This window comes from Dermacentor andersoni, chromosome 11, assembly GCF_023375885.2.
Source record: "Dermacentor andersoni chromosome 11, qqDerAnde1_hic_scaffold, whole genome shotgun sequence".
In the NCBI taxonomy this organism is placed as follows: Eukaryota; Metazoa; Arthropoda; class Arachnida; order Ixodida; family Ixodidae; genus Dermacentor; species Dermacentor andersoni.
In genome coordinates this window covers 597,317-623,558 of record NC_092824.1, presented here as the reverse complement: position 1 = coordinate 623,558, position 26,242 = coordinate 597,317, and the positions used below count along the sequence as shown (strand labels likewise).

The 26,242-nt window shown below is 46.6% G+C and overlaps 2 long non-coding RNA genes across 2 annotated transcripts; one reads left to right on the top strand and one right to left on the bottom strand.

Annotated features, from left to right (window-relative positions):
- Positions 1–12,931: 12,931 nt before the first annotated feature.
- LOC129381726 (uncharacterized) lies at positions 12,932–18,910 on the bottom strand. The gene is made up of 3 exons (XR_008609845.2): positions 16,920–18,910; positions 16,217–16,279; positions 12,932–14,181 (listed from the first exon to the last, which is right to left on the bottom strand). It is a non-coding gene; the product is annotated as an uncharacterized lncRNA (long non-coding RNA).
- Positions 18,911–23,045: 4,135 nt separating this feature from the next.
- Positions 23,046–25,190, top strand: LOC129381675 (uncharacterized). Its single transcript, XR_008609787.2, has 2 exons — positions 23,046–23,297; positions 24,906–25,190. It is a non-coding gene; the product is annotated as an uncharacterized lncRNA (long non-coding RNA).
- Positions 25,191–26,242: the final 1,052 nt, after the last annotated feature.

Genomic DNA, 26,242 nt, shown 5'->3' with positions numbered 1-26,242 from the left:
CTGGAAGAGAATTGGGCGGCTAAGTTTGAAGAGCTTAAGGCAAACCTGAGGGAGGAGCAGGAGAAGCGGGTAGCACTGCAGGCGAAGGTTGAAAATTTCGTCAAGGTGGAGGCGGCCCAGGCAGCGCAGTTGGTGAGGACTGTGGCCGAGCTTGGGGAGGCGAAAGAAAGGAACGCCGAACTGCAAAGGCGGCTCGACGCTCTTGAGACTCGGGCAGCGGATAATGTCGGGTCAGGACACCAAAGCGAGGGCAAAGTGGGAGGCAGGGAGCCAAAGCAAGCGGTCGCCAGCTCGCCGCCGGTGAATCGGCGTAGCTATAGCGAAGCAGCGCAACACGCCCCGAGTGAGGCGACGCTGCAGCCACGGGAAGCCGGGAAGCAGGGAGAGGTAGGAGAGAGTGAAAGAGTGATTATCGCTGGCGACTCAAACATGGCTGGGTGCTCAAAAGAGATTGTGGAGAGGGTGAAAGGCGACAAAAGAGTGGCGGTAGGGACATTTCCAGGGCAGACACTGGGTTCTGTCATGGAGCGAGCAAAAGAAAAGCTCACGGAAAATGCCCACGTGCGCAACCTTGTCGTAGTAGCAGGTGGGCTAAATGACGTCCTGAACAGGAAAGGGCCAGGACTAGCCCAGCGCTTGGCGAAGGGGGTGGACGACTTGCGCGAGCTATCCCCTCAGGTGCAGGTCGTGGTTTGCACGGTGCCGGAGGTGCCTGTGCGTGACAGTCACGTACAAAGAGCCGTAATGGCTGCCAATGAGGCAATATGGAAAATGAGCCGAGAGAAAGGCTTTGAGGTTGTCGAAGTAAACAGGGAAGTGAGAAGTTGTGGTGGTTTTAAACGAGATGGGATCCACTTCAATTACAGGCTAGCACGAGAAGTGGGCTGGCGACTTGGGGGTCGCGCTGTTGCTTTTTTAGGGGGCCCGCGGGCGCTCAGGAGGTCAGAGTAGGTAGTAATAAAGAAGGTCCCCTAGGGGAACATCAGAAGAGCATCGCCGTCGATAACAGAAAAAGGAGGAAAGCAAGAACAAGAGCTCGCCATGCAATAGGCTACATAAACATGCAGGGCGGCAGAAGAAAGGAAAAGTGGGCAGAGATTGAGGAGCAGTTACATAGAGAACAAATAGGGGCGTATGCGGTTACAGAAACGCACCTTAGAGACTCAGAAGAGCCGCCAATTATTGAGAATTATGTATGGGAAGGGTGCAACAGAACTAAGTCGGAAAGAAAGGGAGGGGGAGTCGGAATGCTCATCCATCAGGGAGCCAAATGGAAAAGAGTAAATTCACAATGTCAAGAGCATCTTTGGTTATCAGGTACAATGAGTGGGAAAGAAACTTGGCTTGGAGTTACGTATTTGTGGACCGGAATAAAGTGCACAGAGAAGAATAAAGAGTTAGTGGAATGCATAAGCGCTGATATTAGGGGTTTCGGGAATGGTGCTGAGATAGTCCTATTAGGTGACATGAATGCCCACATACAGGATTTAGATGGCTATACCGACATTAACGGGAAGTCAATGCTAGACCTTTGCGAGCAACATAACCTCGTGATCGTGAATACAGGGCCTAAGTGTGAAGGACAGATCACGTGGGAAGTGGGAAACCGGCAATCGACCATTGATTACTGTCTGATGACAGAAGGAATTCATGATAAGTTGAGAGAAATGGTCATCGATGAGGAAGGGTTTAGCAGCATAGGGAGTGACCATAAACGCATCATTTTGAAAATGGGATATGTAGTTGGGAAAGAGAGCAACGAAAGCAAAATGGCCAGTCCAAATTTGAACGCTGAACAAATAGCAAATATAGTCACTAGAGTGGAGGAAGAAATTGGCAAGTCGCCAAGTAAGGAGTGGGAATATGGTGAGCTTCTAAGTGTAGTAACGACAGAAATACGGAAAGAGAAACAACATGTTCATTGGAAAGGAAAAAAGAAACCGAAAAGCTGGTGGAACAAGGAGATACGAGAAGCCATCGCCGAACGACAGAAAGCATCTCGAGAGCACAGGCAGGCAAAGAAGGCGCAGTTGCCACAGGATGAAGTAACCAGTAAATGGGAAATATACCGGGAGAAAAAGTCTATGGTTCAAATACTGGTGCAAGCAAAATTAAAAGGTGAAAGTGAACGTTGGTTGTCAGAAATACGTGAGAAAAAGAAGGCCGCACCTAGAATATTTTGGAATCACATAAAATTATTAGGCAGGAAGGCAACAACAATACAACAACATATCCTAGACGAAGATGAAAACAGACTGGAAGGAGAAGCAGCAATAAATTACACCCAAAAAGTAACAGCCGAATCTTTCCAAGGCAAGGACAAGGTTGTATTTGAAGAAAAAAAGAGCATGAAAGAGACCCAAGGGGGAAAGGAGCTGGTGCTTACAAATTTAAACTGGAAGAAAGCGGAAGAGAAAATTCCTAAGCGCACAGCCACAGGGCTAGACGAGGTTCCCGTTAGGCTGATAAATGAACTGGGACCAAAAAGTAAGGAAGCTCTCGTGAAAGCAGTTGAAAAAAACTTTAAAAGATAGACGAATACCAGACAGTTGGCGACAAAGTAGAATGAATTTAATTTATAAAGGTAAGGGGGAGAAAGACAGAATTCACTCGTATAGACCGTTGGCCATTACATCGGTAATATACAGGCTAGCAATGCAGGCAATCAAATTAAAGCTTCAAGCATGGACAGAGAATAATGGCATTTTGGGAGAGCTTCAGAATGGCTTCAGAATAGGTAGGCGTTTGGACGATAACTTGTTTGTTCTTACTCAGTGTATTGAAATATCAAAAGCAGAAAGCAGACCGTTGTATGTGGCCTTTTTAGACATTGCAGGAGCCTACGACAATGTAGACCGCAACATTTTGTGGGATATTCTGGAAGGGGAAGGCTTAGGTAACGATTGTATACAGCTTTTGAGAGAGATTTACCGAGAAAATACTGTTTGCGTTGAATGGGAAGGGATGAGGAGCGCGGAGAAAGTTCATATCAACAAGGGACTGAGGCAGGGGTGCCCTTTATCCCCGCTGCTGTTTATGATGTACATGGTGAGGATGGAGAGGGCGCTAGAAGGAAGTAATATCGGGTTTAATCTCTCATACAAACAGGCAGGTACAGTAATAGAGCAGCAACTCCCAGGTTTATTTTATGCGGACGACATTGTGTTGCTCGCAAACAAGCAAAGTGATTTGCAACGTCTGGCTAATATCTGTGGACAGGAAGGCAACAATTTAGGTTTGAAATTTAGTGTTAGAAAATCAGGTGTTATTGTATTCAATGAAAACAGTGAACAGACAGTGGAGATACAGGGCCAAGAAATACCTCGGGTAACAGAATATAAATACCTTGGTATATGGATAAACGAAGGCAACGGATATATGGAAACACAGGAAAAAACCATAACAGTCAAGGGGAAGAGAAATGCAGCCATAATGAAGCACAGAGCGCTATGGGGATACAATAGGTACGAGGTCCTCCGAGGTATGTGGAAAGGGGTAATGGTTCCAGGACTTACTTTTGGAAATGCGGTTGTTTGCTTTAAATCAGGGGTACAATCAGGACTCGACGGGAACCAAAGGTCAGTGGGTCGCCTCGCATTGGGCGCGCACGGGAAGACTACAAATGAAGCTGTGCAAGGGGATATGGGCTGGACTAGTTTTGAAGTGAGGGAAGCTCGCAGTAAAATTGAGTATGAAGAACGGCTGAGGAATATGGAGGAAAGTTAATGGGCAGGGAGAGTGTTCAGGTATCTGTACAGGCAAAACATTGATTCACAGTGGAGGAAAAGAACTAGGAAGCTTACCAGCAAGTATGTGGCCTGTGGGGTGGGCAACACAGCAACAAAGGTCAAGCGGAAAGTCAGAGAGGCTGAATTAATCTCATGGGTGGCGGCAATGGAAAAGAAACCTGCCATGAGTAACTACTTAAGGGGAAAAAACGAAATTAGGAAAGAAACCATTTATGATAACTCAAAGGGAAGCTCATTACTTTTCGAAGCGAGATCGGGATGCCTTAGAACACGCACCTATAAAGCGAGATATAAGAAGGAAGAAGAAGCATGTGCTTGCTGCGGTAAAGCTAGGGAAACGACGGAGCATATTTTATTAGAATGTGAAGACGTCTATCCAGCGGTCGATTTAGGCACTGGCCTCCTTGAAGCCCTTGGGTTCAGCGGGAGCAGTGGTAAAGCAAACAGGTCCGCAATAGACATCAGTAAGAGGCGATTGGAGGATTGGTGGAAGAAAAGTAGGGAAACGACAAAAGACGGAGACGTACAAAAGCACAGTTCGCAATAGGGTATCAGAAAATTTGGACGTGGTAGTTCATAGTGGGGTTTTTTTGTTTTCTCATTGGTTAACCTAGGTAGGATATTAAGCAGCATAGTAGCAAGAGCTTGGTGGCGCAAGCCACCGCCCCGTTCCAAAGGGGACGCTCATAACATCCATCCATCCATCCGGGTAAGCACGCAGCCGAAATGAGCGCCTCGCCAGCCTCACGTCAGCTGCATCTCTGCCACCGAAGTGAAAGTGAGCCCGCTTCGGGTATCACGCGCTTTCTGCGAGCGTCAATAAATGAATCTTTATCATGACAACAATGTTATGTCAGTCCACATCATTACTCCTGTGAAATTTTACGGGCCCAGTCCGCACTGTATCGAAATTAAAACGCGTTTCGTCTGTGCGCATTTCGTGAGCTGGCTTTGGGTGTTAGGGGCTAGTGGGGGGCTTCGAAATAATTTCGACCACTTCGGGTTCTTTAACGCGCACTGACATCATACGGCACACGGGCGCCTTGCATATCGCCTCCCTGAAAATGCGACCGTCGTCCTCGATATCAGCAGTCAATCACCCTATGCGTGCCTTAAGACCTGTAAACTGCAGACATTACCTGATAACGTCTGGACGTATTTACAAACCACTTTTTGCCTGCGCTTGCAGACCTGTAGCATGTCATTTTGACGCTCATATAAGGAATTTACTATGATTGCAGACAGTGAAGCAACAGATCTGGTCATGAAATCGTTTATTTACAAGTGAGCAAAAAAATTTACAACACACAAGGTTTCAGTGTTTTCCGTTTCTTCTCAATGCTCTGCTGATTGACACCTTTAAGCAAAAAGTGAATCCTTGTGAGGCAATAAAAACGTATAACTGAGGCTGTCAGGGTAGCAGAATGGTCTAGGCAACCAATCTTTGACATTTAACCAATTGACTGCAAAATTTCGGCCGCAGCTTTGGCATGCTAGCGTGTTACACTGAATTAAAAATTATGGGGTTCTACGTGCCAAAACCACTTTCTGATTATGAGGCACGCCGTAGTGGAGGGCTCCGGAAATTTTGACCACCTGGGGTTCTTTAACGTGCACCTAGATCTAAGTACACGGGTGTTTTCACATTTCGCCCCCATCGAAATGCGGCCGCCGTGGCCGGGATTCGATCCCACGGCCTCGTGCTCAGCAGGCCAACACTGAGCAACCACGGCGGGTGTTACATTGAATAAACGAGTGAGTTTGTTTTAAAGGGCATTGTCCAACTTATAGAACGATTCTGAGGGATATAAAAGGCCCTCAAGGTCCACTCTTTGGATGCCTCTGGTGGAAGCTCTCTGGGGATATTGCCTTTATGGTGCTTCGCAGTCTTCACAATGTGTGGGCAAAACACGCCTTCTCGCCACATAACCTGCAATGTAATAAACTAGCCGTGCGTCGCTGCGGTGCTCAACATAACTTTGGTGGTCCACAGCATCTCGCCCTCGAATGACGGAATGTCGGGAGGAACACTCCAAAACAGGCGACGAGACCAACTGACAACGGAAGGCGCAGGCCACCTGAACCAACGTTACTAGACTAGCTTCAGTTGTAAAACTCCCCGCCCGCGCGCTTACAGCCGCTGTCGCCACTTGTGTGACAGCCGCCAGAGGGCAACGCTGTTCCATCGGGCTCCACTGCAGACGCCTCGTCCCAGCCTTGAGCTCGTGCGGACGGGCAGTTCGCGCGTTTTTTCACGCTCGCTGGCGTTCTCCCTTGTCCGAATTAGTGATACCACGAGAAAGCGGTATCCACCTACAGCAACAAGATTTATCGCGCCAGTTCGTTAATACTGAAAGAAGGGGAAACTGCACGAAAGGAAGAAACGCATACAGCGAAACGCAGAAGCTGCGTTTCTAAATGTCGTTTCTTCCTGTCGTCTTAACGTTTCGCGCAGTTTAGGCTCACGAGCCTGAATATCTGGCCAAAGTGCGTGATTATAGGATGATCTTCATCCCCACCGAAGCTTCTCACCACGCCAAAGAAGCGCTACAAAAATAAAGATGAGGTTGGTCTTTGTACACACAAGCCACACACACACAAAAATAAGTCGGATTTTTTATTCCGTGAAGACGCTTATTCAGCGAAGCTGAAACGTGCGGCCCCTGTGTTTATCACTGGGTTCATCCAGAGGCTTCATTAAAGTATTTCTCAGTTATGAGGTTACACACACAATCGGCTGCGAGAGAGAACGACGTCACTGACGGTATGTCCGCAGTTGTTGCTTGCGTTCGATGTCTCGAGTTTGCTCGGCGGCGTGGTTAGCAGCCTTCGCCTGCGATTTGCCGCTCGTGATTCTTCGAAATTAAATTTCTTCAAAATTACATCTTTCCGTTACGTATGACCATGAGTGGCTCATACTCCCTTAAGCAATGGCTCATACCCCCGTAAACGCGGCCGCCCCATTACGACGACAGAAGTGAAGTGAAATTCTACGCTGGAAAAATGAACGGCCACACAGCCAGCTGTGGAAGACGACGACGAACGCGGGAGCAGTGACACGAGCGCGTGCCGTTGATTTCGCAGTGAGTTCCCGGTCGGCACGAGGAATCGCTCCCTTTCACGCCGAGCGAAGCGTCGCATTGCTGGGAGCACAGAAAAAGTGGTGCGCCGAACTGTCGACATCGCTCCGATAGCGGCCTATGCAGCCAGGTACGCAGCACGTCGGCATCGTCTGCTGATATTCTTAAGAAACTCGGCGAAGGATGACACGGATGACATGCTTGCTGAAATTCGCTGTCAGCAACGAACCACAGACTACACCAACGCTGCACCGCGTGCTGAGTCCGGCCCGCCCGCGTAGCCGGCTAGTGAGGAAGTGAAGCCGGGGCAGCGTATTTCCAACTGCTCGTAGGTACAACGGGGCGTGGAACTTGCGGAGACGACGGACGTTTGCGCGCATGCGCGAGTGAGAGCGGGTGCGAGAGAGGAAATGTGGGGAGTTTTGATTCTTGAAAATACGACTCTGCCTAGGTACTACGGAGGAGTCCCTTGGGGCGCGGTGTATGCGCTTGTCCCTAGGCGCGCCGTGCCGGCAGAAGTCGCGGGGCGCGGTTGTGCTGAACTTAGCATCGCAAGTTGGCGGCTCGACGCAATCATATTTAATCGATCATGTTTTTACTAATGAAAACAACGTGTCATTATTTCGCATTATTGGCGGCGCCTCCAGGACACCAAAGCGGCAACGGGGATATCAAAGCTAGAAGCCGGACTGGTCCGTGGGTCTGCTCGCAGAGGCCTGCGCGTGCCAGGGGAGTATAAGATCGGCTGTCCGCTATCGCGGACAGCCAATGTTTTATGCGAACACCCCCAGGCACGCTTCGGCCTCTGCGGCCCCAACCCACGGGCCGCCCGGCTTCCAGCTTTGATCCCCCCGCTACCGCTTGGGTGCCCCGGAGATCCTGCGCCGCCTGCTTTAATATAACCTCAGGTGCTCTCCTGAGGCCTCCGTTTGCCGGTTACATGTGCCCTCCTGGAGCAGTGCTTGTAAAAAATCCGATCTATCGTCGCGACGAAAAATTCGACCCGTGACTTATAAAACACCAGTCAGAACATTGTCCCTTCAGACACAGCTATCACCAAGCGGCGTCCGCGCCCACTGCCTCACCGCGCGGGCAGCCAGCGGCGGAGCGTATAAACCAACTCGACCGAACTCCGCAATGCCGGCATGTCAGGGGACAAACGAATACAACGCAATCTAAGAAACCTCCTCCGTAGTGCCTAGGCTGAGTCATATATTCAAGGAGCAAAAGCCCCCAGATTTTCTCTCTCGCGCCCGCTCTTACTCGCGCCTGCGCAGAAACGTCGAGCTCCGTCAAAAGTGGCACGCCCCGTTGTAGCTGCTAGCGGATGAAAATACGCAGCCGGGCACGACTGCAGCGCCACGAAGGCGCGGGCGGGTGGCGGTTCCGCGCAACGGCGCCGAGTTTTAAAACTGAAGCTAGTCTAGTAACGTTGACCTGAACATCGCCCCCGAGGGCATAGAGTTTCCTACAAAATAACTAGAGGGAACTCTGGCGCTAGTGTCTACGTGAGCTACAATGGGAGCGGTTGTCCCAGCATGGGAATGCGTGCGTCTATTTGTCGTACAAAAATCCCTCACGTGACCTGATCGTAGGTGCCTAGGGAAAGCATAGTTTAGGGATTTTTTAGAAGGCGCGATGCTGGCGCCGAGCGACGCCGTGGCGTGTTCGTTCTCTGGACCGCGCGTTGTTCAACATTGCTCATGTGATTTTACGTGCGTTGCTTGTGTGTTGGTTGTAGGTTCTGTGTTACTTGGCGGAAAGCCGTGAGTAGTGGCGGTGCGGCAGTGCGGCTTTGGCCTCGGTGAGCTCTGGTAGTACAGAATCTGCGTTGTGTGACCCGTGCTTTCTAGAGAACCCGGCGGTGGTGACAATTGAAATATCGAAGTGGCCTAGCGCTTCGGCAGCGAAGTTCTGCGAACCGCGATGTGTCGTCGCCGTGTCCGACTTTGCTTAACGGACATAGAGGGATGTGCTGCTCGCTGCAAGTCATGTTAATGTAACTGCGTCGACTGCCCACTGTTCAGCGCTGAATGCTTGTCTGGTGTGCTGTGCTTGAAACGAGTGGTGCAGCCGTGCAGCGGGGGTGGTGGAGGAGCAGAGTGGTTTAGGGGCTCCGTTTGCGTGTTCACAGACATGTGCTCCTGTCTTCGTCTCAGCGGCTGTCGCGGGATTGTGGTGTGCTAGCTCCTTGCCTAGTATGAAGTTTACGACGCTAACACACAGCATGTTCACGTTTTTCCGCGCTATATGTCATTTGCATGACGGCCGAGTTGAAAACGAGACGTATGTCTGTGTTCTTTGCGTTTGTGTGTTGTAAATTACGTTCTGTTATGGAAGTTCTGGGAATCTTATTACGCAAGGAGTGCGAACGTAAACATAAACACGTGTCTGTGTGAATCAGCTGCCGTATGTTGCGACGCTCTTCCGTGTGGTAGACTGATGCATGGTGCGATTTTATTGCTGTACTGTTGTAAAAACCACTTGTTTATTCACTCAATAAAGATGTACGGCTTCTTCGCCGGAGTACATTTTAGTTACGCGGTGAAGCATACTAAAAGTGGGAGGGGACCGCTATCAGCCAGCATAGTATGTCCACTTAGGCGACCTCAGAGGCCGCGGGTGCGCGAGTGTATAATTACAGAACTCTTATTATGTCCAGTGACAGTGGCCCCTTTTCACTTTTAGTACGTTTCACCGCAGTGCATTGCTTAGGCTTCACCGCGAAATATTAGTGTATTGCGAGAAAGATAATCGTAAAAAGCCTAATTATGCAACGTTTCTTTCGTAGCTTGCTACACCGCAGTACAGGGGTGTAATAAGCATCATGCAGTAAAGCATACTAAGAGTGGAAGGGGCACATAGGTTTACACTGTGCTCATTATTTTCAGTTGTGACATAATTTGCAAGTGCATCTATGCTCGTGGTAAGCTTCATTGACAATTCTTTGTACATTACAAATTAATATTGCAGGGAAGCTTACTAAAGCACATTCGCCATTATGGTACGTGTTATTCACCTTCAGTGCAGGAGCACAATGCGGATTCTTGCCCCCTGCTTTTGGCTGGACTGCACATGCTCTTTGAGAAATGATTCATTTCATTGATTCATTCTTTAAGCACGAGACCTAGCAATGGGTAGCCCAAATATATATTTGAGAACACCAAAATGAATTCAGCAGTAAGAAGCTAAAGGGTTGTTTCGGTGTAGAGCAGTGGCCAAGTCCGGATATGAAAGAGGAGGAAGAAAAGCTGAGTCTTTCCACTTCAACACTGGGAGGAACAACTCCCACAAATAAATACGACTCTTACTTATTTTACTTTTGAAGATTACCGACTTGCATTGGCAATTGTTCAACAAACAATTGTTCACCAGCTACTGCATCATTGTTTCACATTACGAGTGAAACTGGAATTTTCTTTATGCCACAACTTGCCCACTTTTGTGTTTTCCAGTAGGATGTTAGCAGTGCTATTAAGGCACTTAAATACTCATGCATAGTAGCAGAGAGAAAAAAAAAGTAAGAAAGCAGTGGCTTTTCGTGCGTAGACTATGCATACACCTGGTGCTCTTATGGTCATTTTTTCGCTATCCGCTAAACCATTGTAAACAAGATAGGTTTATACACAATTAGCGTATACACAGACCACAACTAAACCACAGGTATCATTGGTAAGCAAAGTATATTTATTCGGTGACATTTTCTGCAGCCCTTCTATTGGGCTTTCCTTCCTTCATTTTCACCTGTGCAGATTCATTAAGAAGTGATGAGACAGTTTGACAATTTTAATCGCTGAAAGCCTTAACGAAGCCTTTTTCGGGTTGTTTATTCTTGGTTTCAGACTCTGCACATTGCATTTAAGGCGTGTTTTCTGTGTTTGTTGCTTTTTCTTTATGGGTAGGGCATGTCAACATTTTTTACACCATGTCAAGTATGTGGTGCCATAGACTGTTCTTAGATGGAGTCTTGCCCTTTCATTCTGTACAATATGATGTCGGTTTTTTTGTGTCCAAGGCCGTTTTACAGCGTGATTGTAGCATTTTGCTAAGTTTTGCCTCTGTCACCCAAGCTTGAAAGATTGCTACCCACTGCTGGTGGCATGACTCATGTGACATTTCTTTTTCAATAAAAGGAAGTCTGTCACTTATCCTGTGCACTGGTTCTCTCTTTGAATTGCAATTTGTTGCCTATATTTGCTCTTTTGTTGCATTTCAGATTAGGAATGGCTATCATAATTGACATTTAACCATATTGCACACAATGTGGATGATACGTAATTGCTATATATGGCCACCATAAATATAATAGAAGTTAATAATTCAAGAATAGTGCCTTTTCATGGTGATGCAGCCATGAATTGTGGCTATAAGGTACCAGCACTGCAGGTAGCACTGCTTGTGCAGAATATAGTTCAACTCTGCTACTTTCAAACATCATTGTTTTTATCTGTATTTATAGAGCTCCAGTTTCTGTGAACAACGCACATCTGGTGGAAGAGTGGCTTGCACCTGCAGTTGGGTCCAATTAATAGCAAAATTTCTGCCCGTTTTCATGTTATTAGCATATTAGTAAAGGCAGTTGTTTTTATAGTAGCCTGGTTGCCCAGTGTAGAAGCCGCTGCAGGGTGTCAGGATCACATACACATCTTCAGCTTTGCAGGGGACACAGCATCTGGCACATAGTTTGTCACAGGCCATGTATTCGGGGCAAGTTGAGTTTACTCACTAGCAAAGGGAAAACCAAGCTTGTTGGATATGAAGTAAACCGCCTGTATACTCAGTGGCCTTCTTCATATCGTGTGACATATGTGGTTACAGCGACCCTTGTTTTAAGCACTTCTTGTCCAGCAGCAGTCGTTTGCTTTTGAAACACTCAGGATAGCTTTCAGCAAGCTGGACAGGAATAACACTGAAAAACCAGCAGATGTTAATTGTCGCACTTATCATGCGAAGCTTCGTACAGTATGATGAGGGTGTTCCTCAAGGCCTTGTAGCACATGTCACGAGTTTGGAGGAACATGATTTATAGCACTTTTTTGATTGCATGCTACAGGTTTAGCAGGTGTGGCCATGGTTGAAGTGCAGTGCAAGGTCAAGAAAACATATCTATGAGCAGCACCCTGGTAAAGGAGACTCTGGGAAAACTAGTGGGAAGCCTGTTGAACATCAGGTTGGCCCACTTGCTGGCTCCATCAGGTAAAGTATGATAAAGAGAAGGAAGTCATCAACACGTGAGACGGTTTTTACATCCAAACACTGTGCTAAGGCCATAACATGCCAACAAGTCTTAGTGCGCAGACTATGCATGACCAACTACATATGCCTAGTACTAATTGCTTTGGTCTGTCGTTTTGTTTGTGTGTTATATCTTTGAATTGTAATAATTGGCGTGTTTCATTGCTTTCTTCTGTTTTGACCAACAATGTTTCGTTGTTTTGATTGTGACCCACTCCTGTATGAGCCTGTAAATGGCTTACAGTATTGCTAAATAAAAAAATATGCCTTCTGTTCGGACATTGCTCATTGTAACTAACAAGGATGGAGTGGACAAAAAAAGAACAGCAGCTCCATTAATTTGGTTTCACTGGTATCAACAGTGTTTTGTAAGTGTACATTGCCATACTCCCCAATGGCTTCTTGGGTGACATCAGCACGGACCAGCTTGAGGCAAGGGGTAATAGACGTCTTTACAAGCTAAACATGCATGCATGCATGGAGAGCACATTGTGTCCAAAAAGTAGGCACTTCACAGGGGCACTGGAGAAGGAACAGATTATTAACAGTGGGCAAAGACAAGCTACTAAACACCCAACACTGTTGCATGTAACGACCTCTGAAACAATCTCTAAAGAGGAAATCATTTTTGTGCATCCATAAAGAGGGCAGATGGGCAAAGCCCCTTCAGTAATGCTGCCAGCTTCAAAAGCCCACTTTGCACATCCTGAATGCTTCCTTCTTACTATTTTGCTGGGTGCAAGCATTCTACTGTCCAAAAGCTGTCATTGAGAGCACTGTTGGTTTGGTGGCAATACAGTTCAGAAGCGATTGCAACAAAGCTCCTTTCCTAGTTGGCCTGGATGCTCACGGTGCTTACCCATGAAACACGCAAGCAGCTATTTGATGTCTAAAAGATGTCTTGAACGGCTAATTCAAAAGCCTAGTAGCTGTCTTGATCAAGACATTTTGTAGCCATGGACGTCTAGAAGTACTTCAGTAAGCCCTGCTAACGTTACGCTAAAAGTTGGCTAATGGACAGCTTGACAAGAACATCTGAAGACATTTATTAGACATTCCCTCAAATTTTTGCGGCAGCTGTTACAGTAACACGACGTTTTCCCACAGTTACAATTTATTTTAAACGAGGCATGGACATCAGAAAAAAAGTTTATATTGTCGGATAGAGTGATGCACAGGTAGTTTTTCCAGATGTGAACCATGGGAATAGTGTAGTAAGACCTCATTGGTCAATTAGTGCTTTTTAATTAGACCAATCAATTGAATGCCGCCTGTCAGAATTATTTTGCAAATGAAACAAGATCTGTATTGTATGATGATATCATTCCAATGTTCACCCATTGACCTAAACAAGAACATCTCTGCATGAAACACGTCATTGACAAAACTTCGCCCTGCTGGGTTCCACCAAATTGAAATAGCCTCTAGCAAAGAAAAATTGTCAGTGATGCTGCAGTTCAGGCAAAAATTACATCCTGGTTTCAGCTACAGGGGCACAATAGCATTACACCAGTATACGAAACAGAACACTGTGCTGCAATGAGTAAAGAAATAAAGGATAGTACACATCTGGAAAAACACTCTGCGAACCACTCTAACTAGCAATATAAATATATTTTTTCTGATGTCCATGCTTCATTTAAAAGTAAATTGTAACTTACTTTGTGGGTGCCTCTTGTAAGTAACGCCACATGCTTGCACAGCATCACGCAGAAATAATGGCCAGTTCTTCGGCATGTCATCCATTAGTGAATTCCTTGTACGTTGCATGTTACCAGAACTGAAAGATAAATCATAATATGCTGTTATTTTTCTTCATAAACTGTACGATGAGCTTTTCATGCATAAATGATGAGTGCAAGGGAAAATGCAGCAAGACGTCAACTTCACACCATGTCACTTACTCATACTTTATTACCTAATAAATTAGAAAAGACGCAGAAAGTGTAATCAACAAGAGTGACAAAAAGCAGCAAAGGTGATTATGGATAAATCTTGAAGATGATTGCCGCCGCTGCCAGAGTAGGCCAGCCTTCGTAGGAGAGCACTTGCTGCCCACAAAAGCTTGCTGTCACAGGCCACGCGTGACGGTTCTTGTAGACATAGGCAAGCAATACCTGCACAGAAGAGGAAAAAGAAGGCGAGGGAGGAAATGGGAATATTGAAATCGGAACTTCAATTAGTAATATGTGCTAAGTAAGAAGTTTGCTCACATTAAAAATAAATTTAAGCACTCCTTTCTCTTAAATTATGGGTATCTTAGGGTAAAAAGGTTAAAGGTTAAGGTTAAAATGACTAGTATATTTCCTATCATAAGAAGCCAACAAACACTGACACTAAGGACAACATAGGGGAAATTACTTGTGCTTAATAAATGAAACAAAGAAACGATAAATTAATGGAAATTAAAGTGGATGAAAGAACACCTTACAGCAGGTGGTAACCGAACCCACAACCTTCGCATTTCGCGTGCTATGCTCTACCAATTGAGCTACAGCGGCGTCGTTTTCCCATCCACTTTCTTGGGTATTTATGTGTTCTAGTAGAACCCTGGGAGTGTTAGCCAGCGCCACAACTCGGAGACCTTGTTCCTGCCATATAGTCATTAAGTTTCATAGCAGAGTCAGCCTTTAAATTATTATATGGTGTTTTGTGGCTAAAAAGCCACTTATCAACCTGTGAAACAAGTCTGAGAAGCTTCCTGCAAAATATAATCAGTTTAAAACAGTAATTCACTCTGCAGGCAAATGATGTACTAACTTAATTAAAAAGTTAAATAGCATTTTATATTGTTAAACTAAAAGCAAGTTTGACATTTTGCACTGCCTAGCTGTTGCCTTCTTTTCAAACTTAAACATGACACAGAACAGAGTAAGCAGGTAGCATGCAAAGGAGGACTGGTGATAAAATAGTGTTCCAAAGCAACACTCCTAGCTGGATCAATCACTTTTGTTGATATATTTTCATGTGGCCCCAATTGGTTTAGGGCAATACCTCACACAAATGATGCAGCACCTTGGATGATGCGTCACACAAAATTGAAAGTATCTCATGATGTGATCAAACGATAACATTGCCCACTGTCTTGGAAGTGTTAACATGCTGTTTGCACAAGAAAGTGCAAAGTGATTCATATAGGTAGCAAATTCATCAGTGCATCTATAGCCTCAGGTAATTCTGAGAATCTATGTTGACTCGCAGTTGAGAAGCCACTGCACACAAAAAGGTGTATTCAAGTAATGGTCCATGCTGAATAATTTCCCACCTAGTGAAAAGGCAAATGTGGCAGGCTAATGGGCTAGGGCAAATAGATTGCTGAATTCGGATAACACCTCCAATGATATTATTGAAATAGGTGATAAAAAACAGCACAGGTAAAATTGCAGTTATGACAAAATTTTAAAAGCACCTCTGCAAACTGCTGGAACCCTGAGCATCATGCCTGTTCTACACGCACATATGTTGCAGCGCAATCTACATCTCAGACGCAGGCGCCTCCACACATCACTTTGTGATCTCCTCACAATAAGGTTAAAAAACAGTCTGGCACAAGCTACCTGATGCGATTCATTTTGCAAGCGCCAGCCAAGTGCTGATGGTGGTAGAGCGAAATTGAAGTTTGTCCTTGTATGGAAGCCTCGGCCCATGTTTTATCAATTCTAGCGGCAAAGCACACCTTTTACAGCACACATACATCTTAAATTACACTGCTTGCTGATGCTGTACAGCAAATTCCTGTAAAGAAACTAAATCACACAGAAAACATGTAGAATACCAAACTATTCAAATACTGGCTTGAATACATTTGTGCATTAGGGAAGCAAGGTGTAATGTGCACTGTTGTAGCAAATTTTTACTCATGTATGGTACACTTGTATGACACAGCAGAGTTAACTTTTGAGTTCTTACATAGCAATGACTACCTACAGGTACATTTTGTAAGGCTTAGGGAAACTAATTATTAGTAGAACTGTGTATGTACACTGGCACTGAGAAATTGGTTATAATAGTGGCAGCTTATAATGGACCAGCGCAAAAAAAAATGCCCGTTTGTGAGACACCAACTAGCTATTTTACCACGAAGCACTCCCTGGCCTTAACCCATATAAAAAGCACTGGGAGGACCAGAGAGGGTACAGTACATTGGCTTACACTGATCATGATGAGGTCCCGTCATCCAGCTAGCGCCAAGGTACAAGAAGGATGTCCAGCAGTCTATAGAGTGAAAGGAACAAAATAAGATAGCATCAAGTCAGTTGAAAGGCAGATTTGCAATTACAACTAAGGTGACCCAGTCACAGTCATTCAATAATAAGTGCCAAGCTGTCGTGTTTTCACTCCCAGATGAAGCACCTACTAGGTTAAAGGTTTTGCTGCTTATTTAGAACAAAACACAAGTGAAATTTGTACATCAGCAGACGATTTAATTTGGAATTGTATAGATGAAGTAAACATAGCAGTTATATTTTTTGTTTTGCTATAAAGTGGGAACGCTACAAACTGCATAGTCACTGACACACACGCGCGCACATGCACGAACAAAAGGACACAAAATAGGGCGAGTTCAGTCTGGTTCAGCATTACAGCCAGCGCGTCGTCTTCGAATGCACTCCTTTCGGTTGGTTCGTGCTACGTCAACCACAAAGACTAACAAGCAGGGCAAAGTTCTGACTGGTGTTGCGGAAGTCGTGGAGCGCGGTAGTGCTGAACGGCTGAACACAAGCAGAACCCTCGTATAAAAGTAATGACGAAAACTCGCAGGGCAGAAGAGCCCATATATAAAGAACTGTCGCGGGTAACACCTAAAAATATTCACATTGTTGACGAAAAACTAAGTGCAATGTATTTCACTTACCGCAAAAAGTGTTATCCGAACGTGCGACGTACAAAGACGCACCGAGACACGAAGGCGGCGAACGCAGATCCCGCCATTGTGGTAGTAAGCCGTCGGCGAAAACACGCAATACAGCCGATGTCACGAAGCACTGATGCAAAACACACGGCAAACAGCATCAGCACAGCTAAATGACTCCAATTAATATCCAGTATAAATGTACAGAACGGCTTAGAATGACGCACAACTGGCATAACGAACCCACGACCAGCCCACGACCGAGACATTGCGGGCGGCAGTGGCCGTTTTTTCAAACTTCCTGCCTCCCAGTGTTTCCAGCACAGAATGAGATGTCCGACAAATTTGGATTAAGTTTCCGCCGAAGTGATCGCAGCGCGGTGGCTCGGTGACACCGCTGTGCAACGCCGGCGTTACGCTCCTGCTGCTGTCAGTATACCTGCTGCGCGAGCATAGAATGGCTTCCAGGCGTCGTGTGCGCGCCCCGTATGGAAAACAATAACACGCCCTTGATTGTTGAAGTTCTGGTGTGAAATTATTTAATATCAAAGCCAATTAACTTATGTTGCTTCCAACGAGTTCGATTTGTCTGTGGCGTCTTTTATTCGCTAACGCCGACGGCCAACGGTAACCGCACTTTTAACACGCCGTTTGCCATTTTATGCACTTTTAGACAAAAAGATCTAGAAAAGTTCTTGAGTTAGACATTCTGAATGCGTTTACCAAAACACTCTAGTGACACCAGTAGTGGGTTTTGCCGCATATAGAATATATACTAGCATATTCCAAGTGCTGAGGTTATGTTTAGAAGAAATTCTATTTTCAGTCTTATCATAGACCAAGACGTCTATAGCCGTTTGTAGCCGTTTCAAGAAGTTTTTAAGAGGTTCTGTGTTTCGTGGGTATGAAGCAGCACCATGAGGCAAGCAAGGTGAACGGATGCCTCCAAGCCCTTGTTCGTTTATCACACTGTTCTGTTAGTAACAACCATGAGACTTGAAAACAACAAGCTCAAGTTCGGCACTCGCGTGGTTACTGCGGAGGATCCATAAAAAGCACAAAAACAGAAAACTTAGGGAAAGGATAAAGCACCATTTAACACTTAGTATTGCTGCAGCCCACCCCCTTCTTTTATTTTGTCTGGTCGTGCTACATCTTTTTACTATATATAGGCATGAACTTAGGTGATGTTCCCAATCAGTGTCCAATTTTTATATACACTACGTGCTGGTTCAAAGAGGCTCGAAACACTGCAACGGAAGCTTCAAGTATAGAAAAGGTGCCTGGAAGAAAAAAAACGTTGTGCTGCAACCATCTCGGCAACATCTTGTCCACTTAATAAAAATTGTGCTATCACATCACTTCATACTAGGCAAGGAGCTAGCACACCACAATCCCGCGACAGCAGCTAATGAGACCAAGACGGGAGCACATGTCTGTGAATTCGCAAACGGAGCCCCTAAGCCACTCTGCTACTCCGCCACCCCCTCTGCACGGCTGCACCACTCGTTTCAAGCACAGCACACCAAACACACATTCAGCGCTGAACAGTGGGCGGTCGACGCAGTTGCATTTATATGACTTGCAGCGAGCAGCACATCCCTCGATGTCCGCTAAGCAAAGTCGGACACGGCGACGCCACATCGCGGTTCGCTGCCAAGGCGCTAGGCCACTTAATTATTTCAATTGTCACCACCGCCGGGTTCTCAAGAAAGCACGGGTCACACAAGGCAGATTCTGTACTGCCAGAGCTCACCGAGGTCAAAGCCACACTGCCGCACCACCACTACTCACGGCTTTCCGCCAATAACACAGAACCTACAACCAACACACAAGCAACGCACGTAACAATCACATGAGCAATGTTGAACAACGCGCGGTCCAGAGAACGATCACGCCGAGGACGAACACGCCACGGCGTCGCTCGGCGCCAGCATCGCGCCTTCTCAAAAATCCCTAAACGATGCTGTCCCTAGGCACCTAGGATCAGGTCACGTGAGGAATTTTTGTACGACAAATAGACGCACGCCATGGGAATTATGGGAAGTACATGGATTTGCCTAAACTTCGTCTTTTTGGCTTCAAACGGCTTTGTGACTTTGTAAACTCGTCATTTGCATCAGTTTATTGCATAATAAATAATTAAATAAACATCATTAAAATTGCCCGACGGCAGGATTCGAACACAGGGACTCTAGTACAGAAGCCTGATATTGAAACCATTAAGCCACGGATGCATGTATCGACAAGCGAATGAAACGCACTTATGAATTTATCGCAGGCATGCCAGTGCTTTGAGACGCTTGGCGCGTTTCGATTTGGGCACATAGACAAGCTCAATCGTTGCAATTAATAGCAATTGTACGCGTTCCCGGCGTCTTCCGCACTTCGAAGAATATAGATTGCGCTGAAATATACGACAATAAGATTTATATAGCGTAATATACAAAGCCACAAGAACGTCTGAATCAATAAGCACGAAGATCAGACAAATCCATGTACTTCCCATCATTCCACGGAGGAAGAAAACTAATAGCGTCCTCGATCACCCGCACCGGTGCGCACCGGGGCGCCTTGGTGCGCACTTTCATCCTCGATCAACCGCACCGGTGCGCACCACGGAGGAAGGAAACTAAGGAGAGGCCCTACCCCCTCCGCGCGCTAGGAGAAAAGTGTGGCGGAAATGACGTAGTAGGTTCTCATTTTTTTGCTGCTTTTTTATTTTTTTTGTTGTATGGCCACGCCTTTTGGGCCACAATGGCGGCGTTGTTATGGTTTTGAGCGCTCACACATGTTGCTCTGGTAGGTTTCGGGCCGTGGCAAAGGCGCTGAGTGGGCGGGTTTGCGTTAGTCACCGTGTCTTGTTGCGCTGTGTTACCTGCACCGTGCTCTGCCAGATGTTGCGCGAGCGCGCGACACCACGCACAGCGCGGCGTGGTTTCGCGAAAGATGTAAACAAGAGAGGAGGGTGGCCCAAAAGGCGGAGCATCGCCATGAGCAACGCCAACTTCCGGCTTCACTTTTGCTTCACAAAGAGTGACGTCAGGGCCTCTCCTTAGATTCCTTCCTCCGTGGGTGCGCACCGACCATCCTCGATCACCGGAAGCGCACCCTGTTGGAGCGGTTTTCTGCTGCCCCGCCTCGCACCGAGAAAATCGGCGGTGCGCCGGGGTGCAATCCCAGCAAGCAATGCGGGACGCGCGCGCGCACTGCCGACTGCAGAACCGCGGACGCTCTGGCCCGGTAGCGTGTTTCTATTTGATCCCAAGCCCAGCGCTCGATCGCTGCACCGCCATGCGCCGCCCGCACGTACTACATTTCTAGGTACTTTTTCGCCGAAGCGCCATGGCACGCGCCCTAGATATATTTGGTTTTGCGTCCCGGGCTGTGCCAGGGCGCGCGGTGTGTTCGGGCCAGCCCGCATTCGCAGAGTTTAGGCGGTGTAGGTAAATTTTAATTCTGAATGCTTAAAGCGTTGTATGCTTACCAAAAGAGAAAACCGTCCCTTTGTCCGTCCCATAATAATGACGACCGCTTTCGAGATAGCGCCCGCAGTAGCGAACGAATTTGCCTTTGCGCTGCCTTCCGCTTCAACGGCAACGAAGCGGCGAAAACACAGGGCTGGCGTTGCTCTCAGTTAACGCCTCATTCTGAAACTTTCGCAGATCGCTTTGAAGTTAAGCGGGCCTGCGTCTCTTCAAGACTATGTAAGTGGCAAGAACACAACGCGCGAAGCTATGAGCTGTTGGCACTGTTTTGTGGGCATCGCAGATATCGTTTTCAAGCTGCGTCCCACGCGGCATTGCCATAAGAAGCCGCCGCCTGAGTACGTTCATGGCTCAATAATAGAGAACTTTAGGGCGTCCAGTATTCTGGCAAGAGCGGGCGGTTTGCCGGGTGAACGGGGGCGTAAACGTGAGTGGCCACATTGGTGGCGCCAGCTGTTGGCGCAAAGCTCAGCCACACAAACACGGAGCCAATTGCTATATTCTGCTTAGCTGCGGGTGTAAACTTTGCACAGCGGCGTAATCGTGTGGACAATTATGCCACTGCCAAAAATTTGCACCAGCACTGCAGCGAAGCAGAATATAGTAGCTTACTGCAATTTTAGCTCTGTGTTTGACTGGTTGAGCTCTACGCCACCAAGGCGGCTGCACCGCTCCGGCCGCTCACGTTGCTCCCGCCCATCCGGCAATCCGCCCAAACCACCCCCGTTTAGCGGTATACCGGACACACTAAATGTCTCCAATGGTTTCACGCGGATGAATAAGGCTCTGAAGAGCGATAAAGGCTTATAAAAACGGTCATCAGCGCACCTCGGGCCTCCACCTGCAGTACTTTGCTTGCGTCATCAACGCTCCTTGCGCCGCTGTCGGCACCAGTTCGTGTCTCCACTGCGCTGTCGTTAGTATGGCCTAATCAAGTTACATAACATTGGTGATGACACCGGGCTGCGCGGAGATGAGTTAGTGGCACAATGCTTACGCATAGCCTAACTCCCAGAGGAGTTTCTGCGAGATTTTTTTTTTTTTTTTGTACCTGGACGTTTAATATGCGTCGTGTATGGCGCCAGCGCATTGCTATTGTTTCTGCTGGAAGAGGGATAGTGATGTCAATAAGGAAAGGAAGCTTGAGCGCAGCGATGATGTGGCTGGTGGTGCGAGAAACGCACCATGCCCCACGAGCATCCCAGCTTTTGTAGATCGAAGCGCCTCGCACACCACGACCAACTTCTTATCACATCCCTTTATCCCCTTAACCAAATTGAAAAATTTCGTCCAGTGTTACGTCAGCTTCCGCACGCAACTCTTATTTCGAAGCAGCCTAGGCGGCTTGTATTGAAAAACCTATTTTCTCTTAGCGACAGCTGGGTGAGCAGGTTGTGCGTCCAGGCATAACATCTCTCTAGTCACCAAGTACCTACAAGGATCTAGGGCGCTCGCCGTGGAGCTTTGGGGAAAAAGTACCTAGAAACGTGGTACACGCGAGCGGCGCATGGTGGCGCAGCGGTCGAGCGCTGGGCTTGGACGTAAATAGAAACACGCGGCCCGGTAGCTGCGGTTGCAACGGAGTTGACGGAGTTAGCCAGTGGATTTGTCGGCAATGAGAAAGGAAGCGCTGCTAGTTGCCGCAATCGATAAGCATTATTCAAGTTCGTCTGACAGCGAAGACGACATGCTGCTCGACCTCGTCCAAAAACAGTGTGGTGAAGAGCGGCCGAAAGTGGACAGGTTCATTGAACGGGTCGTCAGGATTAATTATAAAATCCATTGGTGTTTGCTTGCAACCAGGTATGTCGGAGCACGCAGTTTGACAAGGTTCGAGCGCTTGCCGCAGATGCTCAGCATCTGCAAACAATAAAATATGCGCGCGCGCGTGTTTGCGCACGTTTTCCGCGCCAGGGGCAAAGTAGCGCTGCATGCAAGCACCCTGCACAGGGTGCAGTTTTGTCCTCGATGTTGACCCTCCGCAGTGCGGCACCACGGCGGGGCAAAGCGCACCATTCTGGTTTCGGGGCAACCCCGGGGCAAGGTGATCGAGGACGCTATAAGGAGAGGCCCTACCCCCTCCGCGCGCTAGGAGAAAAGTGTGGCGGAAATGACGTAGTAGGTTCTCATTTTTTTGCTGCTTTTTTTTTTGTTGTATGGCCACGCCTTTTGGGCCACAATGGCGGCGTTGTTATGGTTTTGAGCGCTCACACGTGTTGCTCTGATAGGTTTCGGGCCGTGGCAAAGGCGCTGAGTGGGCGGGTTTGCGTTAGTCACCGTGTCTTGTTGCGCTGTGTTACCTGCACCGTGCTCTGCCAGATGTTGCGCGAGCGCGCGCGCTCCGCGCGCGACACCACGCGCAGCGCGGCGTGGTTTCGCGAAAGATGTAAACAAGAGAGGAGGGTGGCCCAAAAGGCGGAGCATCGCCATGAGCAACGCCAAATTCCGGCTTCACTTTTGCTTCACAAAGAGTGACGTCAGGGCCTCTCCTTAGTTTCCTTCCTCCGTGCATCATTCCCATGGTAGGACAACGACTGCAGCGCCAGAGTTCCCTCTAGTAATTTTGTAGGAAACTCTATGCCCGAGGGCTCCGCGGTCGCTACGCATGCGTGAGCTGAGAGAAGGTGAGAAAGGAGAACTCTTTTTCGCAGGATGTGACGTCACATTGTTGCTTGTTCTTACTTTTTTTGAAAAAGCTACTCTCGAACGTAGATTAGCAATTGCCGTCGTGTCGGCTGCAAGACGTTCTGCGCGCGCTTGGCGCGCTTTTGTGCGTGTCGAAAGCGTATTACGTGCGCGATATTCGTGCGAGCGCAGTTTGACTTGAGCAATCGTGGGCTTGGACTCCGTCACATTTGCTTTCGTCATATGCGAGTTAGGGGCTTGCCGACAGGTAAACCGCCGCTGTACTTAGGTGATTACCTTGTTTTTCGTGGTCCCGAAATAAATAGCGCGTCGCTGCGATGGCAACTTCAATCGAGTGCGGTAATTGCTGCGCATTACGGGCGATTTAATTGCACAATACGTGCTGTATTATCGGTGCATATAGAGAAAACTTATCCCGTGAGCGTTACTTCCATCAGTCAGTCGATTAGATATTTCGCTCTTATCCAGTGCACATATTTCTTGATATCCACTAACGATCTGCTTCAAATATCGACGAAGTGTCATTGATCGTGCAGATGATTTTTTATTCACACAACTGGCGATCGGCAGCAGCGTTACGGCCGTGAGTTTTCCTTTCGAGCAAACCTTTTCAAATTGAAGTGTTACACCCGCTGCTGTATTTTTCGATTCCATGTGACCTAGATTTAAGCTGCCTCAGGTTGCATTTACGCGCACAGAGGCTTTTAGAAACATAGTTGTCACCTGAGAAATCAATGCAGTGTGCCAGTTCTTTTGGAATGGTGCTATTTGTGAAATTGATTATATTTCCCCTAGTCATGCTCAACTACGTACTGGTCAGATGCTTGAACTTCCGAAGAAGTATTTGCAAAGTTTCCCTTCCAACTCACCATTGTAACCGACGCTTCTCGGAAGTATGAGTGGTATTTGCCCCTGCAACACTGCCATGAGTTCAAGTTCAAATTGTGCCCACCGACTGTCTATCCGTGTGCCACTAGAAAGTAAAGAACTCATTTCTCAATTGTCGCAACATTTCTTTTTCATTCAATCTTCAAGAAATTCGTTTAGTTCTTTTCCTGGTCATTGTGAACTTGCACACATTGAAATTTTGTGTAGTTTGGCAAAAGCATTGCATAGTCGGCCTGTAGGGGTTCTTTTTTTTGTATTTAGCGCATTGCCCTTCTGACTGGACAAGTTAAGTAACTGCATTACAAATATTTCACTTCGTTTGAATGTCTGTTCCATGTGCCTCATAACAGTACACGGTTAAATTTGGCACATGCACCTTCATATGACCAAGTGTAGGTTTGTACTGCAATGGAAATAAGAACATGAGTGCTTCTTCGATTGTCTTCATCACATTGCTGATGCCTTCAATGTGTGAAAATGGCTTGTAATGATATTACTGTATTTCATGTGAGGATATGGAATAGAATAACTTTCTTCTTTTATGCTGAAGGTATTCACCCCTTTTGCCTGTTGGGCTTCAAATCTTGTAGAAAATGGTGTGAGCAGCCTGGGGTGTGCCTGAAGAGCAATGTTAGTTTGTGCATGATCATATTGTTGCTGCTGGGAAGATTACATATCTTAGGCACATTTTTTTCATACAATTAACACAAATGTTTCCATCTTTCCCCTTGTGGCTCAATCGTAGTAGACCTGTTCGTTTTTCAGTTACTTTGTTGTTTATTTTTGTTACATATCAGTATTATGTACTATCAAGTTAGCGGGAATATAAAGTTATTTGACGTTGTATTCATGGGGAATCCTAGCCGATCCCTCGTCATGGGTATGTGCCATATGTCACAGGCAACAGTCATTCTAGTCTCTCTTCTTGTGGTAAAAGTATCCCAAAGCCTATTTTGTATGCTTGCAGATGAGTTGAGATGTACACATCAACGCCAGCTCACAAAGCATCTGATACGGCAATCAGCCAGCCACCTCCGCAGATGGAGAATTCTGCAGTTTCCAATCATACTGTTTCTGTTGTCCTTGGCAGAGATGTTGATTGTACACAGAGGGAATATATTGTAGGACAATAAAAATAACTTGTCATGACAAGGGCCATATATGGTAGAAATTATAGTAGACTATGACCAGCATTAGCGCAAGCCCTGCGGTATCTAAAAAATGAATAAAGTGCTGATTTTCATATGCTATAGCTGCTGTGTGCATTAAGCTCAAAACTCCCTTCTTGGCAACATCACTCAGGAATGCCCACTCCAAACGCTCTGTCACATGCACTTTGACAGCATCTGCTTTGACCTACCTAATTGCATATGAGTAAAGATGGGTCTAGTTCACTAAAGACTGACAATGCTGCATTCGAATGGAACCAAACTGTTCTCGAAAAGTTCTTGAAACCAGTCAAGCAGGTTTTTGAGAACTTTTAATCTGGCAAAATGACAAAATGAAAGTTATTTGAAATAAGTGATGCAATGCTGATGAGGTTTGGGCATGCATTTCAAGGTGCTTGGCCTTCATTATCTCTAATAATAGTGAACCTGCCAAATTGGCAAGTATCTTGAATGAATTCTTCACTAGGCCCAACTATTTTGTTGCTGCCCTATATTGTCTCTATAGGAAGAGTGCACAACAAAAATCTTGTGGCTTCCTGTTATAACACCCTATAACTTCCTTAGATGTAAGGCCATTTGATATTCACCAATAAATACTTACACAGGATTTAGATGATGCCTTTAAAGGTGTGTCCCTCATGCTTACATGTAAAGGAGCACTGACATTAAACTTTTGGACTGAATTTTTTTATATTAATCTGGTTCCAAATGGCAGCTTTTATGACCACACCATGCCACTGAAAGCTGCATGTGCTTTGAGCAATTCTTAATGTGTGCTAAGACTTGCTTCACTAAATAAATTTTCTTATGGCTCTTCTCAAACATCTAAATTAAAATTAATTTAATTCTAGTGTTCTATAAGTCACAACCACGATACGATTACGAGGCATGCCGTAGTTGCGGACTCCGGCTTAACTTTAATCGCCCGAGGTTTTTAACATGCACCCACTCCACAGTGTGCACCAAGACAGAAAGATCAATGTTGTGCTGCATAGTGGTCCTAACATGCTCAGTTTTCAATGACCTAATAATGGCATGGCTTACTCGTGAACTGCAGCATGCATCATTTGTTTGTGACCTACCATGCAATGTTGTCACCAGATTATGGGGCCACACCGCCTTTGGCACATGTTTA